We start from the raw sequence: 19065 nt of genomic DNA on the forward strand, positions 1-19065 counted from the left end.
GCCGCCAGATATCGCGAGACGTCAGCAGGGCCCGCCCCTCGCTCCCGCCTCTCGCCGCCATGTCAGTCCGTCAGTCACCCCGTCAGTCAGTCCGTCCGTCGGTCGGTGTGGCAGTGTGAGGTGCGCGTTGTGGCTGTTCTGGGGGTGTTTTTCCTCTCCCCAGTTCCCTCATGCCGCTATACAGCACAACGCCTGAAGTGACGCGTGGATCCCGTGAGCCGTTCTGCTCTGACGTTAGTCCTGTATTCCTTTATTGACATAGAGGCCTGGTTTTTGTTCAGCTCCGTGTGGACTTCGGCTCCGTTTACGCACTGTCCGTTCTCAGCTTTGTTTTGATGGCGCTTTGGGTTTCCTAGCGCAGGAATACAGCCCCACAGCCGCTGTGTGGGGTCACTTCAGCTGTAAGATGGGCACTGCAGTGTGTTCATTGCGGGCCAGGTGAATAATGAAGATGTACATTAAGCCTGCAGGGCTGTCAGTGTTTGACCCGTTAGCACAGCTTGCCTTGGGGTGAAGCAATGCATGGAACAAAGCAGCCATTGGCATTGCACATTATGAAGCAACACGGGGCAGAAAGTAACGTATTCTGTCTGTTTAAAGCCATGGGAGGTGAACTAAAAGGAAATCACTCATTTTGCAGCTGAGCCAATGTGTGTTAATGCTCATCAAATACTAACGCAGGCCTCGGTGTTGCTTGTAGCTCATTAAGAAGCATTACAGCCACAAATTACTTCATATTACAGTTGAAATACATATAGAAATTATAATCCTGTCAGTCTTTGGGAGTCTGTGCAGTGAAAGCTGGCAGTTTATTTTGTGCCTTGACAAGTTTCAATCAAATCATGTTTCTAAATGCTTAAAAATAAGCTGGGATCGCTGTTTTTAAACTGATTTACAGACTTTGGCTTTATTTGACAGCTCGTTTTTGGTCTCCCAGCACTCAGCTTTGGTTGTTTTTCCTGGCACACTTTTAATAGCGTTCACACCCTGCTGACCGCTTGTTGACTATCAGAAATCACATCGGGCTCCTCCTTGCCCACTCACCTATCGCTGGGCTTTGTTTGGGGTTATTTTGGTATCTTAAAAGCCCTGCGTTGACTCCAATTAAATGTGAAAGCTGTTGTGTACGTCTGAGAAGGAGTCAGCGTCCCGTCCTTGTTTGCTGTGCCTGATGCACACACCCCACGTTGCTGACGGTTTTGCAATAGCGGGCCCTTGAGAGAGATTGTCTTTCATCCAGCACATTACTGAATGTATGGATGTGCTGCTGCTATTTAACCAGCACTGACGCATACACAAATACTGCTCACCGATGCAGAGGTTTTAGTGTGGACCGTGCCCAAATCCAGACTGATACAGTCCTGCCTCTCTTCTCGCTGCCTTGCCAGCAATGCCCAGTACTTCAGATTGAAAAGAGCATTGTATGGAGTGCTGCGTGTTGTCTGTACGCTGCTCATCTGAGATGTGGAAAATGGAGACTACTGCCGTGTGTGGCAGCAATGAGAATTATCTCACAGAGCCGTGCAAAGTTCTTTATTGTCAGATTATCATTTCTCTCAATTTCTCCTTTTCAGTTTACTTTCTTTTGCCAGAATAACCGTGTTCTGGATCAGAGGCAGACTGAGGCTGCAGTCCTTGTCGCAGTGCTGGTTAGGCAGAGGAAAAAGAGAGGAAAATACATGGATGAGGAGGAAGTCAGAAATACAGATTCAAGGGAACGGTGACGTGAGATGCAGCAGTGAATATGCAACAAGCTTGTCAGGTCACTAAGTGCACTGTGTCATTGGAGGAGTTAAAAAAAAACTACCTCTGTTCCTGCAGCTTATGTTTGGTCCTCTTGATTTTCTACCTACCTTGGAAACCGCTGCGAGTTACCTAAAAACACTGGCTTGTCTTTGTTACGTAAAATATTGCCCGCTTGCAGCCAGAAACCTGAGACCGGAGTCTGCAAATACGGAATCCTCCTGAATGACTTCTCTGGAAGTGTTTTTGGTTGCTGTGGTGATTATCCATCTGTTGAAATACTTTATAAGGGAGATTCTAAACTCATTTGTTGTGGAGCTTTTCTGAAGTTGTGAGAAAAGCAGCATTAATGCCCCATTCCCCCTGTGGATTTTGTTTTCCTTGACAGTTCCCTTCTCCGTGGCACAGCATTGCGAATCCACTTGGCCTTTCAAATACCTCAGGAAATGGGGTGACGTATCTGCATTATTTCCATTCACACCCATGTTGTGTTGTTTTTATCTTGTCTTTCTGTAGGCAGTGTTTGGAGTTTTCTAGTTAATACCGCCTTATAAAAGAAAACAACCCGGAAAACAAGCAGCTCCATAAAAGGTATCTGTTTCATTTTAAAAGGCTCTCAGAAGAAAACAAAACCCAGTACATCAAAACTACCACCTTAAAGCAGCATAAATGTTCTCACTTAAAATGAAAGTAAGAATTGCTCAACCTATACTGTCCAAACAGTTCTTCTAGCATTAAATCACCCATTAAAAGTTTTGGCTATTGTTTTTTTCACTCGCTTCTGAGGCAGCTTTTGCAATTTCCAGCCCTCAGTGGCAGCGTGCTGCATTCCCCTTCTATGTCACTTGGGACTTCAATGTACTAGCATGTATTTTTTGTGTCAGGGGTTACAGTGTTTGTTTTTATGACTAATAATGTGGACCTTGGGAGCCACATATCTAAGCGCCGTTGAGGAAATACCTAAACCTCTGTTAAAGTGTAATCCCTTTCATGGCATGTCTATACAGGAGAGTAAAGACATCTGAAAGCTCTCAACTGCCCGTGCTCCAAACTGCCTTGGAAGCAAGCCAGTTCCAGCATAGAAGTCCTTTACCTTAGCTCTGTGCCTCTACTAATGGCCCCCGTGACATTCCTCTGGTGAGTACAGCGTGCCAGAATGCTGTATTTCCTTCAGAGAGGATACAGTGATTTGGCAAAACGGTTGCCTAAAGCACAGCTCGCTTCAACATACTAAAGTTAAAGAAGGGCAGGTTTCGTGCATGCTCATTCTTGAGAGTAAAGCCGGCATAAGATCTAAACATTCATTTAACTCTCACTCAGGTCTTATGTTGAGTGAATTTTGCCCCAAGTCTTATTTCAGACAGGTATCAAGATTCGCTTCTTTGTACTTGGTGTCTGAGCTTATGCTTATTGAAGCTGGAGTTCTTGACATATCCTTTGTTCTGTGAAGCTGTACAAAAGAAGCCATAATTGGTTCTTAGACACCGTGATATTTATAATCATTTAGAAACCTCAGAGAGAGCAATCATTGAGGGTTTTATAGATAGTCATCATCTTTATGAAGTGTAGGATCTATTTCTGTGTTGTCTGTAGGACCCTGCTGAGAATCTCCATTGTCCTGCTCATCAAAAAGCTGCAAACTCGGCATGGGCTCTGCTTCTTCCAAGGATGTGTACACGCAGCTCTTGGAAATAAGCAGTTACGGTTGTTTCATTAGACCTTTAATAACATCTCTACTTCATTTTCCTTCCAAATATGTTTACTTCAGGGTTGACACTTATAATGTCATCTCAAAAGAAAGAGGCTCTCCTGACAGATTTACAGTTATTATAAAATATGATGCTATCTGCATACAAATGGACAGGAGGAGCTTTAAAGAGATTTTCCCTATTATTGCTGCCTAAGGAAGCAATAAAAATTTAACATTTACCATTGGGAAACACCTGCAGAGATTAAATTAAAACTAGATTATATGCTTATCAGTTAAATGTTACAAAAGCAAACTCTTTAGAGATTAACATAAAAAACATTGCTCTACAAATCTTATTAACGGCTTCACTCTTAGTGCAATCCATTCCACACCTCCACTGTTCAGGCTTTCTACGTGTGCAACTTATTAAGTCTTTGTGCAGCTGTACAGTGGGGAGGCAGGGCAGCCTTACTGAGGGCTCCGCTATCCTGCTGGCAAGTGCCTGTGTAGATATGTAGATTTGTCTTTAAATGTTGACCTCAAGTACCATTTGTCCTTCTCTTTCTGATCCTAGCTACTTTCTGAAGGACTCTTCACATCACACACTCCGTTTCTTGAGCATCGAACTGAGATGTTTTCTGGTCTACTGCGTGGAGCTCTGCTGGCAGTATTTCTGGAAACCACACATCTTTGCTATTGAACTCTTTCTTTATTAAGGTCAGCAGGACAGAGGATTTTTAAAAGGCTGGCAGAGGAGAACAAGATCCTGTTGTTGCTGATAGCAGGTAGCTTTTGTGCTTCGTTCGTGCAACCTTTGGTACATGGTGAACACATGACAGAAATTAGAAATCTAGGAGGCATATGGGCTGGAGTTATCTCTGATTTGGAAATTCAGAAAGCTTCCGGATTTGGTATTTGCCAACAATTTGTGAGGTTTACGGCCTAGGTGATCTTCAGACATGACTTGAAGAGGACACTATCAGCACAGACACTACCTGTGCCAAACTGTATACATGGGGGTTAGAGCTTATTTCTACCCCCTGGTATTGTTGTGAGTCCTGTAGCTCCAAGGCTTCAGCAGCAGCATGCCTTCAGTGAATTCTGAACCATGTATGGGAATACACAGCTCAGCAATAGCCACAGCCTCAATTACTTACGCTAAGGCTCAGGCCATAAGGAGCTTTGACTGTAAAGATCTTATTCAGTTTGATGGATCTGGAGAGCGTGACATTGACAGGAGATTCAGATAGTTTATGACGTGATTGTAAAATAAATCTTGTCATTTCCCAGGGCCAAATGCAAAGGGCCATGGCTCTGCAAACATTTCTCCTCTGGACAAATCTGACCTGGAGACCTCATGGCCATTTTTTCCAACCGCTTCTCATATCCACCATTGTGTCAGCACAGATCTTAACATTTAGTTAAGTGAGTTGGGGGGCATGGAAGGAATCCAACTTAAAACCTATCCATTTAAGTTGATGAAAATATGGAAAACAGAGCACTGATTTGTGGGGGTGGAGGATGCTGAGGTTGAAGAGTGTAGCCCAAGACTGGGGAGCAGAAATAGCTGGAACTTGCTTTGCAGGGAAGAAAAAATGTCTGTGTGAGCGTGGCCTAACATTTTAAGTAAGAAGTGTTTGTTGGCCCAGATGATATTCACTGAAAGAGGTTAGGGAGTGCTCGAACAAGTATATCCAGATCAGAGGGGTGGTAACCTATTGCAAAGCAATGCTCACAAGCCCCTGGGCAGACCGAGGGAGGACTCTTCTGTCAACACAGCTGGGTTTGGGAGATGTGTGTCCACAGACACAGCTCCCCGCACTGTCACAGCGTGCACCAATCTTGCCTTACACCTCACTCCAAAATGTAAGGTAATGTGTCTTCCAACACTACTGTAGTGTGCAGTCTGCCCTCCCACGTGCCTGAAGGGATGAACCTTGAATGTACCTTACCTTTCTTTTGAGGGTAGGTGACAGACGTGTTTGGAAACCAGCAGAAGCCATAGGCACGTCTGAATACAGGGTGTGTGTTCTGTCATTTTACTTGGATGAATTACAGTATTTAACTTGGAACAGCCCACTTGTGTCTTTTGCTGGACTTCCAGGCTCTGAGCTGTGTGAATTACTGACATGGGAATTCAAGATGCCATTTCTCAAAAATCATATAGGATTTTGTATGTGCGTACCTGTATCCGAGATGGGGAAACTGCTGAACTGCAGCCTGGATTTTCCATTGTCAGTACACTGAGTAATTCACTTCTGCCGCCACTAGAGGTATGACATTCACTTGAGCAAATACCAAAGGAAACATGTAGCTGGAAGCCTTGCCCATATTAATATTTCATTTTTCAAATAATGCTTTTGATCTGTTTTTTGTGTTTGTTTGGTTTTTTTTTTTGGAGGCCTTATCCTACTTTTGCCTCTTCCTGTTGGGAACTCTTTCTTTTACTGAACTGAAGGTAACTACTTGTGAGATGAAATGCCACTTTGTGATTGAAGGGTGCAGAACTGAGTGCTCATTTAAGCTGCATAGAAAGCTAAATTATAGTGTCACTCACCATACTGGTCACCTGTGACTGGCTCACATGCACATTGGTAAATCCTCTTTCACATTGCTTGTTGTTCTCCTGGCTATCTATGTTTATTCTGAAACTCAAACATAAAAGAATATGATTTGAAATTAATGTCTTTTTTATCTATTATGACCAGCTTTCACTTAGATAGAATCTCCCTTTTGAAACTCATTGAAACATCACAAAAGTCCCATGTCTCTGCCAGGGCTGGCAGGAGAATTGCGGCCTACCCTGAGGTTCAATCACAGCTCTGCAGTATGTGTACTGCTTGAGTGCAAGGCAGGGGATGGTTCTGAACCGAGCTGCTGGGATTTCTGTGGGAAAGCAGAGGTTGGCTAAATGAGGACTAACTGCAGCCCTGCAGGAGCACAGCCTCTCTGACTGTTTGAAGCTGGTAGCTTTTCTTTCAGAGCTTCTGACACACTCAGCAGCAACCTGCCAGCACCGTGCTGCACGCTCACAGGCTGGGAGCAGCGAGTTGCTGGGAGAGCTGCCCACTGTGCCCCTGCACTACGCAGGCCCCAGCAGCTCTCCTGCTGCAACCTGGCATTTCCACATGCTGCTTTGCACCTCCTCCTCACTTTTGCCTGATGAGCACACTGACGGCAGCTAAGAAAGATGAGAGTGTGGTGAAAGCTGGGTGCCTTGAGCTCTAGCCTGAATTGCAACTCTCTTCTATCACAGCAAGCAGTCTTCCTGCCATGTTCTCCTTTCAGGACTTGCCCACCTGACTCCTGGCTCAGCAATGAGAAATGGAAATACAGGAAATCCCACAGTGAATGCTGGAGGGAGAGAGCTCTCTTCTGTGAATTGAGCAGGTTATTTGGTGCGTAACTGAAACTTGCGGAAAATATGTGCATTATGGATTTATTGAGATTTGTTTCAATTTAGAATCTGTTGCACTGTAATGTGGCATATGCAATATTTATCAGCACTATGCTGCATGGCTCAATACTGAAAAATTGTTTGGATGGGAAAAATATTGAAGTGACACCAGATGCTCTCAGAAATTTTGCTTTTCCCCTGAAGTGAATATCTGACAAAGTTATTGATTTCTTGAAAGATTCAGTTACCATAAGAGTGGCCCTTTGATGGTAAAGGTGTTTCCAGCACAAACTGATACGATACACAGATCCTCTCCAAATTTCTGGCCTAGTGCAGCCTTTGGGTTGCTTCTTTCCCAAACACGATGCTAACATTATTGAACACAGCAGCACTGCTATCTGACCTTACTTTTGCCCTATGTACAGTCATTAGCAAGAATATGCCATTTAACTGCAGCTCCCCCTTGCACAGCTTTGTGGTGTACACAATCACAGGCAGCAGATTTGATGGCAGAAATATTCTGTGTGCAGTGCACTGGAGTGGTTGTACTTAGCACAATGCTGCTAAAATCTTGTCTTCCAAAAATCAGGAGAATGGGTGGCAATCTGCTAAACTTTATCCACAGCTTTGATAATTCTTCCCAATTATACAATTCGGTGTCATCTTAACCTGTATGTTTTTCACAGCTAAGGGAACAGTTACATAAAAAGGATGAACGAGCAACAACAAAAGAGGAAGGCTGGAGTCGTATAATGTGAAAACTGGAACCACCTGCATTTATGATTTCCTGTTCAGGTAAGGGAGGCAGCACTGAAGAGTTGTTAAAGCTCATTATTCTAAGTAACAAAATAGAGATTCTGCTGTAATTTCTGTCGTATTCTTACTCTATGGCCCTGTATAAGCATTTAAAACCAGGCTGCAAATGTCACCTCCTTTAAATTAGAAATGTAGTAGGTATAAAAAACTCTGAAAAAAAAATCAAACTTGTAACCAATAGTCAAAATGATGCTTTCTTGAATGATAAAGAAAATGAGGCAAACAGCAGTCAACTGCCATTTTCAGTGACAAAAGTACCTCTGAAATCTACTGATTTAATTTCTCCCCCTGTGAATAAGAATAAAACACTTGAACCACTGGAATCATACTGAATATGTTTGTTTATATGAGTGGTAACAGTTGGGATTAATGTTTGTCACTGAACCAAAATATTGGCAAGTACACAAGTAATGCAGACACATCACTGATTCTCAATCTTGCTGGCCATTTATGATACCCTTTATTGCCTTTGGTGAGATATGAAAGGCTTGACTTCCATACAAAGAAATAATTTAATTGTTTGATATGTCCATAACTGTGGTTGGGCAGAAGGTTTTCACTTTGTTATGATCCCAGACCAGATCTAAGCTCATCCAGAGAGCTTCCTCCTGTCTGTTGATACTGAGATTTAACATGGCCCTAAGAAACTCAGGCCAGGTGTTTGACTTTCTTCCTTGCTGCTCAGGATTTTGAGGTGGATGTCTGCCAAGGCTCAAGCCACTGGAAAAAGGTCTGTTCCTCTGGAGGGAACAGCAAATAGCCCTTAGGCCTTGAAGCCAGAAATTCATATGCTTTCTCCATTGAGGAACCTGGAAATAGTTGTGTTTAATTCCCTGGCTCAAAATTAGATAGTGTGGGAACCTGTTGGAGGAGCAGCAGATTGGCCTCAGTGCCACACAAGCTCACTGAGAGATCATTCAGCTGCTGTATCTGAGGCCTGCCTACTGCTGAACCTAATCGTTCTTCAGTTATCTTCTGAACTAACAATTCAGAACACTGACATATGTATAACGATGGGGTTTGCAAAATCAGTTTGCTTACAGCTTCATTGACCTTGGAAGCAATAAGCAATAGTGTTTTCAGAGGGAGGACTGAGATGCTTTGTTACGATAACTCTCGGTTCAGGATTTTTTTCTCTGTTGCATGTTAAAATTTGGTTTATGGTCTCTGTGACAGTGTGACTGATATTGTTATTCTCTGATGTCTTTTGGAAATGTAACAGAAGCAATTACCAGCTCATGATACAGGAAACTCCTATGTACCAATAAATAAAAATTAAGAAGAAAGCAGGATCTGTGGAAAGACCTGGCTGTGAGAGTCGTGCCTGCATGCTTTCTTTGTTGGAGAGTGGCCACAAAGTGAGGATTTTTACCAAACCTGTTTAGATCCCTATAAGTGGATTTTGGCAGGAGTCAGGACACGGTCACTGCCAGCTGCCTGTTGAGCATGTATATGTTCTGTACCTCTGTGAAACTAACAATTAGGCTATGATGAGAAAGTAAATCTCAGTAGGAAGGAACAGTTAGCAAAACCCTAAAGCTCATTTCATTCATTTTAATGAAGTTAGGGAAAAAAATCTGAGAAAGAAGCCACAGTGTAGACCTGGTCTATGAAATCAGATAGCTCTCTTTTGGCTAAAAGATTAGCTGAGCTCAATGCTTGTACACAGACAGCTTTGTATAGTGCTTCAAGAATAGTTCTTAAAGTGAGATTTTCATTTTGTACTTCAATGAAGAGTTGCACTGACTCCAACAGTTTACATATTATACTTGCAGCAAATGCAGCAGCTTTCTGTAGCGCTGTTGTAACACTGCCCTACCCTCTTTTACTGCCCTCCCTGTTTGCCACATCACCAGCTGCCTTAGCTTGTGATCCTGTGAACGTGCTGGTACCAGAGCCTGGATGCAGGGAGCCATCGGACAGGCTTCTGAGTCTCTACAAGCAAGGTGCAGCTTTGCAAAATGGGAAGTAAGAGTTCAGCTTGATAACAGATATCCTCTGCTGCTTTTGTTTTGAAAATAGTAGATGAGTAAGAGAAATATTATGGTTTTATCTGGTATGCGGCAAGGCTTTAAATTTGAGTTTACTTACCTTCTAAGCTCTCCACGTATCCCTTGTTTGACCACAGGTTTTCAAACATAGCCATGGGAGGGTTACAGGGGTAATTGAATGGCAGCCAAGGGACTGTATTTAATTAGTAAGGAATGCAGTGGCCATAGCAGCATTCTCTATAGGAGCCACAACCCACATAACTACAGGTGCTGTCCTGCTCTCTCTTCAATCTCAGGGACTGCAATTCTTCATGCAGTACTGGATTTAGCAATTTGTGCCACGTGTGAAGAAGAATATGCTCAGTGATGGATGCTAATATCAGAGTATTTCTGCCAGTTCATTGCTCCACCAGAAATGCAGACAAATATTCATTTTAGGATCCTGCTGCCCTCTTAATCTCACTGCAGATGGATCCCTGACTGCCAAAACCTCAATGAATTAATCTCCTTTTGTATGTCTGTTTGATTAACCATTTCAGAACAGCTGGGCCTGATCTTACTGGGTTAATCCAGAGTTTCAAGCGATTGATAACTCTGAGAATTAAACTCAGAATGTACCAGGCTAGACTACCTAGAGCAAAAATATCCTTAGTCAAACCCCATTGAAAAGGACCATAATGATCATCTAGTTTCAACCCCCCCACCATATGCAGGGCCGCCAACCAGCAGCCCAGGCTGCCCAGAGCCACATCCAGCCTGGCCTTGAATGCCTGCAGGGATGGGGCATCCACAGCCTCCTTGGGCAACCTGTTCCAATGCGTCACCACCCTCTGGGTGAAAAACTTCCTCCTAAGATCCAACCTAAACCTCCCCTGTCTTAGTTTAAAACCATTGCTGCTTGTCCTATCACTGCCCACCCTTGTAAACAGCCATTCCCCCTCCTGTTTATAGGTTCCCTTCAAGTACTGGAAGACTGCAATGAGGTTTCCCCAGAGCCTTCTCTAAGTTAAACAAGCCCATTTCCCTCAACTTTTTATCATAGGAGAGGTGCCCCAGCCCTCTGACCATCTTAGTGGCCTTCTCTGGACCTGCTCCAAGAGCTCCACATCCTTCCTGCATTGGGGGCCCCAGGCCTGGACGCAACACTGCAGATGGGGCTTCACAAGCGCCAAGGGGGACAATCACCTCCCTCTCTCTGCTGGCCACCCCTTATTTAATGCAGCCCAGAACACAGTTGGCCTTCCAGGCTGCAAACACACACTGCCAGCTCATATCCAGCTTCTTGTCCAGCAGAACCCCCAGGTCCCTCTCCACAGGGCGGGAGATCTTCCCCCATTTTGTATAAATACCTGGGGTTGCCGCAACCCAAGTGCAGCACCCTGCCCTTGGCCTTATTGAACCTCATTATGTTAACAGAGGCCCACTTCTCCAGCCTGTCCAGGTCCCTCTGTATAGCTTCCCTTCCTTCCCATGTTTTGACAGCACCTCTCAGCTTGGTATCATCCGCAGACTTGCTTTTGTGCACCGAGTTATAATGATGTTGTTATTAATTTTTGTTTTGAGTAGCCTAATGGCTTAAAAATACCCACACTGGTGCTGATTTTTAAATTGAAAAAGTTCACTTGTATCTTTCTGCTCATTTTAGATATATAAGGTGACAGTGCTTGCCATGTGGTTCAGGTAAGCTCCAGTTATATCTATTGAAGGGTAATTATGATTTTAGTTGAATAATTTATATATCTTGTGTAATTCTGGCTCTTTTTAAAGGCATCTTGTTAGAACTTTGTTTCTCTGTGTGCTTGTTTGCCTTCAGTTCTACATTTTTCATCACTGCTTTTTCCAAGTATCTTTTTCCCTCTTTTACTTTAATACTCATATTTTCCTGCAGTTTTAATTTCTCTTCTGCCTGTGTTACTTAATACAAGTGGGAACTGAGGAGGAGGGAAAAGGGGCTGTGTGGTCCTGGTAGAAATCTCCAAATCACAAGGACTGAGATATTAAACCTTGAAGGGCACAGTCCAGTATTAGTGACTCTCATCCCAGGAGAACCAAGTTGCAGCAGTGCTGGGTAATTTAGGACACCTTTGTCTTATTGCAAGTACCACTTATGTTGTATTTTTTGTTCAGTGAGATCCAAAGCTGAGAATACAAATGCTCTGGAAACCTTGAATTATCAGTGGCTTATCACAAACTTCTGCTGTGCTGGGCCATCGTTAGGTTTTTGTGATCTTCCTTCTTGAATCTTCAGTCCTGTTTCCTTTATACATACGTAAAGTCTGTACCTCACATTGATCACCCACCATATCCTGTCCTCTCTCCCACTCTGCTGCTTTCTGCTCCATTTCTTTTTTGCCTTGCTGCAGAGTAGTAAAAAGAGGGAGCAGAAGGTGTATATGTTATAAGGAAAGGAGAAGGGGTGTTGAAAGGAGCAAGAAGAAAGGATGGGGATGCTTGGGAGTAAGGGATGAGCTGCCTGTCATTGGCACGAGGCTACTACAGAACATACATTGTGCAAAGCTGGAGAAGCACTGGGGTGATGAATGAGCATGACGTGATATGGGAAACGGCTGGCACAAATTCCCAGGTCAGTTGGATTTTCCTTGCAAACACAATGGATTGAGTTGAATAGGGAGTGATTAACGTTTGAAAACGTTTCTGACTGTTCTGAAATTGTTTGGAAGAGAACTGGAGTTATTACGGCATCTTAAAAAACGGTGGGCAAAATCACGATCGTCTCTTAGAACTGATGCATATGAAATCTTTTATTGAAGTTACTTTTGAAAAATGAAACTTAATGGCTTCAAGGTGGAGTTTGTTGTTTTCTTTTGCTTTGGGAGATTGGTGCAGTAAAGGTCCTGGGAAAACCCAGAAGTTTCATCTTACCTCCTGTATTTATTTGCTGTTGATCACACTGCCCACGAACTTGTGTAATGTCTTATAAAATCCATTTTCAGTCTCCACAATCCTTCAAAGCAATGACTGCCACTGTGTAATGACGGACTGTATGAAGGAGTACCTTCTTTGGGGTGTGTTTGTTTTAAGCCAGCCGCATTAATGATTTTGTTGGATGCTCCCTCAGCTTTTATACTAGAAGAGAAAGCAAACAATTACTCTGCATCTGCCTTCTCCATGCAGGATTTTATAGACTGCTATCACTTTTCCCCGCAGTCATCTTATTTTCTGAAGAGCTCTTGCCTATTTAATTTCTTCTTGTAGTGAAGCTGTTCTGTACCTCAAAAGTGGACTTTATATTACTGCTCTCTTTCTTCTTTCTCTCAGGTGAAAGTGCTGAGGAAACCTTATACAGGAATGCTACAGTTAAAAAGATTATTTGGTGACTCTTTTATGCCAAAATAATTAGCCTTCAGCTCCTAGAAGTTGCCAAAAGTTTCTGACAGGAAGAGAAAACTGTTCTTGTAAATCTCTCCAGTTTGAGGTTGCATTCATATGCTAAAGTAGATAAGAGCACACGGCAAGTAAACAGGAGAAATGTCTGGATCTGAAGTCCTCCTTTGCTGCCAACAAACCTTCAAGCTTAATACACAGAATTTGAGTGAGTGCAAGGAAGTGACAAAATTGGGACCTGAGAGATCAGGAAGTTCAGTAATTCAGGCTGTACTGAGCAACGTCAGCAGAGCTAAACAGGAACACAGAGAGCAGAGTGTGTGGGTTGTTGGGTGGTGGGGTTTTTTTTGGGGGGGAGGTAGGGGGTTGTGGTTTTTTTTCCCTCCTCATTTAGTCCAGTGTAAGTGCTGCATCTCTGGCATGGGTAAGACATTTCCTTCTAACACCAGCAGTGCTTCTTGGGCCTTTCTCTCCTGTCCCTCCTTGTTGTTTGGTTACCACCCACTCATTAGATCATGTCTGAAATTAGCTAGAGAGAACTACAGGGCAGGGTTGATTTCTTGTCTTTTTACTGAGGGCTTGGCACAGTTTTGAGTGGCTTTCAGACTGGGGGCAGGGTGAGGAGAGACAGCAACAAAATAAGTCATTGTGCAGCTTGGGGAAACCCAGGCAGGAAGGCCAGGTAGCTACGGAAGATGCTGGTTGAGGGTCTGTATCAGGAACAGCGAGAGCTTACGTAGCACTAAAGCTTGTGCTTCATGTGGATAATCCTCTCTGCTTCTTTAACCATCTCCAGTGAAAAATAGTCTTTAGGATAAAAGTCTGAACTCTTCTAGGGGGAAAAAAAATAACATTATGTAGAAGTGCTGTATTTTACCATAAGTATTTTCATTACATGGTGTTTTCTGTTGTAGCTTTGGGGGGTGGGGGGAGGGAGGTTGGTATAGTTGTAGTTTTGTTTTCTTGGCAACTAAACAGTGACAAATGTATCGATGCTGTTAATATTACAGCATGGTGATAACAATGGGCTATTAAAGTGATGTTTCTTCTGAGATGCTGACTTGTGCCCCAACTCAGTGGTTATGGGGGATAGTGGGTGGTTCCCCCATGGACTGAAATGATGCTGAGGGCTGAAGCGTGACTCACAAACCAAAACCAGAGTCGTGGGTACGCAGAGGACTTGGGGCTCCCCGAGGCTTGCAGTAGAACCTGGTGTGCTTTGGATCAGGCGCAGGCAGGATGTGGAATGCACCACCAGGTTGGGTAAACTTGCTCTGTTGCAGATACTTTTGAAAGCTGTAAGGGATAACTTCTCTTGCAGGTAAGACATTGTAAGAGGCCATGCTTCTTACATTACTGTCTCAAAGTTTGCTGAAATGGACAACTTCAGGCAAGTCCTGGCCAAGGTTCCAGGACTCCCTTTGTCTGAGACACACAGGAACCAAGGTTCGAGAAATCCCTTTGTTTAGGAGATGGACAAGTCCAGGAGCTACAAGGGAGATAAGATACTGATCAATGGCCCTTAAGTGGTCTTTTGTGTAGGCCTATCTCAAGGAAGATGGCCATCTCTGAGGACTGATGGCCCTTAAGTGGTCTTTCTCTCGTGTTGGCTCATCTCAAGGAAGATTGACATCTCTGAGGAAATCACAGGACTCTGACCTGAGCCGTCCCGAAATGTCTCGAAGGCTGGAAAGAAGGATAAAAAGGGCATGGACAAACCCCGAATTTGGGAGGTTTTCTGACACCAGATGCCTCACTACGGAAACAAGGAGGTTTTCTGTCATCAGATGCCTCTCTACGCGAGCGCCTGCATGCTGAAGAAGATGCCTGCATGCTGAAGAACCTTTGTGGGCATCTAGGTATCTGACCTCAGATTCCTCCACCGCTGTCCTACTGCTGCCTATTATCTCTTCTGGGATTGCTGCTCGAGACTCTGCTCCAAGGGACCTCGCTGCCCGAGACTCCACTTCCTGAGACCTCGCTACTCTGACCATCTTCTCTGCGTTTCATCGATCTGCGGCCTGCTACTTTGCTGCCGCTCTCCCCTACGCTTATTTTGCCCCGGACCAACGTTAACAACGTGCTACGGGACGCTGCTGCATCCAGGAGGTGACTATTCCCCGCTTTAACGTAATTCTTGCTCTTTTCTACCTTTTTCTATCTCCTACTTTCCCTTCCCCATCACCCTAATTTTGATATTCTTCGCTCTCCCTTCCCCATCCCTTCAATTGTCTATCATTTCTAATAAACTGGTCGGATCAACATTTGAATGCTCTTCTTCTTAATCTCACACCGGGCATAACATATCAAAAGAACCTTTGCCTCACTCCTAAATTGGAGCGAGACAGACATGAATATATAGAAAGTCATAACTGTGTCCAGGAATGAAACAGGTGTGGCTTTACCTTTATGCTGAAATCTCTCAGTTCAGAGTAGACCCCCAACCTGTGTGAGTATTCTTTGTCTATCTTATATTTTGCCTCACTGAATATAATCAAAACCAAATCTTGCTACTTTGTACATACATTTAGTTCATATTGCTGCTTTCCACATGGGTACTACTCCACATTTTTATTTTTTTTTAATATAATGCCTTTCATCCAAAGATCCCAAGCTGATTTGGCCCAGTTCCCAGGTACAGCTTAGCAACACTTAGCATAAGACCAGTAAAAGGAAGTAACAGGGAATTTCATGCAGTTCTTGGCTGGCTGTCAATTCAAATGCACCTACAGGTCAGAGCATCCCCAGGGCTCCTCCAGCCTCCCAGCCCCTGCTTGCTGTGGCTGTGACTGCCTGGTACACACAGCTCCTGCCTCAGGCTACCAGAAATCCTTCTCCTTTTCTCTGCTGTCTCCCAGCATGCATAAGAGACGATAATCTTTGTTGGGAAAACTCAGTGAGATTTGCAGGGTCTTAATCTGATGCTATTTGCAGTTTGATCACAAAGATGCACGGAGCTGAAGCACGTAGTTTTGTTTCTCTCTGCAGATGCACAGATATGTGCAGTATTCTAATTTCTCTTTTCTCATGTTCATGTTTACAGTAACTCATTTCTCCAGCTTGCTAGACTCACTGTTTCAGTTTCTTTTCCAGCAGTCAGAATGGATTTTGTTTGTTGTTGCTTTTTGTTATTGCTTCAAACTTTCTGAATGTTGTTTCTTCTCTGGAGGGATTGTTGGACTTTGAAATCAGCTCTCATATGGAGAGCCTTGCCTGTCTGCAAATTTATTACTGCATGTTTTGCTGTTCAGAGCGTCTCCTCGGAGACATTTTGTCAGAGTTTTGCTTATCTACCACTATTGCAAAATGATCCACCATCTTATGCAATCAATCGCTTCCTCATAGCCTTCTCATTGGTCTTTAAAGCAAAATAGAAATTAAACTGTACCTGCTGTTATGCAGGTAGTGGTGATGTCTTTTACCTTTGGACCACAGGCAGCATCAGCCGTGCTCACATGAAAACCTTTCTGAGGCACACGGGAGCCTTCTGGACTGTGATACTCTTTGCTGGAAGCAGCTGGCAGCCCTATGAGGGCCTGAGGGTTGTGCTTTCTTGCCTGAAAGAGCCAAGGACAGGACAGTTCGGTCTGCTTTGTGGAGCTGTGTTTGTGCACTGTTGCTGCCCTCCTGGCAGCAGCTTTCTAGGAATGGCTGTGTGACAAGGAGCATAGCTGGAGGTTCACATCTCCTTGGTATGGTAGCCATTGAACTGAGATGCATGATTGCCCACCTTCCTGGCCTCTGTAATGTACAGTTAAAACTGTGGGTTTGGGATGAGAGTGGGAAAGAGAGAGAGAAAAAACAATGCTGGCTGGACTCTTTCCCTTCGCTAAACGGCATCTTTTACTGCATGGAAGAGATGACATGACTTAATGAAACTCTCAGATGTTCCTTGAAGTGTTTTCCTGAGCATAGAACTTTCTCTTTTTGTGGTTAAATACAACAGTTATAGTGCTGTATTTATGCACAGTTAATAAATCAGCAGAAAATGGGCTGCAGAGAGGGCATGTATCTGTTGTGTATTCCTTATACTTCAGCTGAGAGTGGAATTTTTGAATTCACTGAAGCCTGTGAAAAGAAGTTGAGGTGCCATGGGAGGCTGACACTAAGCCTGAAGGCTCACAGTAATGTGGGATTTGCACCTCAGCTCCAGTTACCGTCCTCTACTCTGCAAACCCACGCTCATCAAATGTAGAAAGTTAACTGACTTTCAAACTCTAACTTTTCTTTAGTGGAAAAAGAACAGAAAGGAGAATGGAGCAAAGAAAGGGGGCAGAAGTCTCGAAGGGCTGAGTTACTGTTTGTGGAAGGGTGCAGCGTACTTACAGACTCCTAAAGGAAACAAAAAGTGCTGCTGAGCAATATCCTGGCACATACTCATCTACTTTTTGTTGTTGTGCCTGTTTGCTTCTTATTTCTTTCCAGAAGGGGCTGTGTGACACACTGTCTGTCCTCTTCCATTGTCTGGATTAAGGATGGCTAACTGCTGAGGGGTGAGAGGATTTAGCCCTGATATAGCACAAAATATCAAAGGTCTCGAATTTGCTCAGCTTCTGCCATCTCAGATACAATTCTCAGTATTCACACCCTGCCATACAGTTACCAGAGCTTTGGAAGGATGAAGTTATTATTTAGTGCTGGTTTTAATTTTTAATCTTACTAGAGATTGTGTGCACACAAATTCATATCGAAATGAAACATTTCATGTTTCTGAAAGAGACAGTATAGATTGATGGCTGGCTGAGCCGTCATGGCTTCACATCTCCATACATGGATCCATTATTGTTTTTACAGTTATTGTGCAGTTGCCATTTTTGCTCTGGCTTGAAGGTTTTAAGTAAGTAATCGGGGCAGCTGTTTTACAAGACCAAGACAGGGAGCTGCAGGAGTGGAAGGAGGTTTGAAGGATTTTGCTGTTGAACCAGATTTTAAATGGATATTTTCTGACTAAGGTATCAAGCACGTCTCAAATTCATATGGCTAATTGGTGCCACAGCTGGTGTTCCTTGGTGTCCTGAGGAACAGGGCCAGAGTCTCACAGGTATGTTGCTCTTTCAGATAAGAAAGTAGCTAGGGGAGAAAAAACAAGGTAACTGATGAAGCAATACAGAAGTGTTGTTGAGAAGTATGGAGCACTGTTAGAGCTAAAAGCCTGTTAGATGGCACAGCTTAGATGTTATGCAGTGTTAGGATGAGGAACAGAAAAATAGTAACTTGTTGGCACAGCAGGAAAATGTGCAATTGATCTGTTTGGTCATTCTTACAAAACAATGCTGCTTTTTACTGTGTGACAGGAGATCTACACAGGAGTGATTTCAAGGTATTTTATCGTAGGGGAGCTTCACCTGCAGTAGCTGTTCTGATTCATTTCCACGTAGAGACAATTCCTTCAACGATCAGAGCGAAAGAAATCAAAACCAGCGTAACTTCAGTTGAAAATGAAGAATACTTTGAACTTTGTCAATGTAACAAATGTCTGCCACCACAGCTGCCAAGTAGCTGGCACTGAAAAACACATATTCTATAGAGTGGTAGTAAAGAACTACTCGCTCTAACTGCATTCATTCATGTTAGCAACTGTGGGGTCCATTATTTTCAGTAATTATACTTAAAGAAAACCACCCCAAACTTGTTAAACTAAGTAAAGGCCTTGTGTGGTGCCCAGAGCATTGCTGGACTGGAGCTTGTTGTGGTATCCAGCAGGAACAAGCTCCAAAAGCCAGAATCCTCAAGAGAAGGGAGAGTATGTGAACCTTGCCTGCTGCTGCCCTTACAAAGGTCATCCTCTGAAACTAGAAACAGAGTGTTTAGTCTTGACCTTTAAATATTACATCTGAATGTGAGAGAACTGGCTTTCAAGTTTCAGGCAGTCTGGACTGAAAAAAACAACCCAAAACAAGATGAAAATGTGAGGGTATGAACTTGTAATTGTTGAGCATTTGACGCAGCCCGGCTCGAGGACACTGGAGGACGTGAGGCCCCTGGATTGCCAGTTCGAATTGGCTGAGATCAGCTGGAATCAAAAGTTAGTCTCTGACTTCATCTGGTTGATGTGAGAGAAATGCAAAGGTGGCCTCATCAAG

General features: G+C 43.6%; 1 long non-coding RNA gene across 12 annotated transcripts; it reads left to right on the forward strand.

Moving 5' to 3' along the window:
• The first annotated feature begins 43 nt into the window (after positions 1–43).
• Positions 44–14340, forward strand: LOC107312693. 12 transcript variants are annotated; one of them, XR_001554565.2, is made up of 7 exons: positions 62–233; positions 2260–2334; positions 2751–2880; positions 4008–6831; positions 7517–7625; positions 11283–11317; positions 14304–14340. It is a non-coding gene; the product is annotated as an uncharacterized LOC107312693 (long non-coding RNA). The 12 variants fall into 12 exon arrangements; XR_004307017.1 differs by lacking the exon at positions 14304–14340 and adding an exon at positions 1575–1777 and having other exon boundaries at positions 11283–13821; XR_001554566.2 differs by lacking the exon at positions 14304–14340 and adding an exon at positions 12917–13821.
• Positions 14341–19065: the final 4725 nt, after the last annotated feature.

The sequence above is a fragment of the Coturnix japonica genome, chromosome 4 (genome assembly GCF_001577835.2).
Source record: "Coturnix japonica isolate 7356 chromosome 4, Coturnix japonica 2.1, whole genome shotgun sequence".
NCBI classification, from domain to species: domain Eukaryota; kingdom Metazoa; phylum Chordata; class Aves; order Galliformes; family Phasianidae; genus Coturnix; species Coturnix japonica.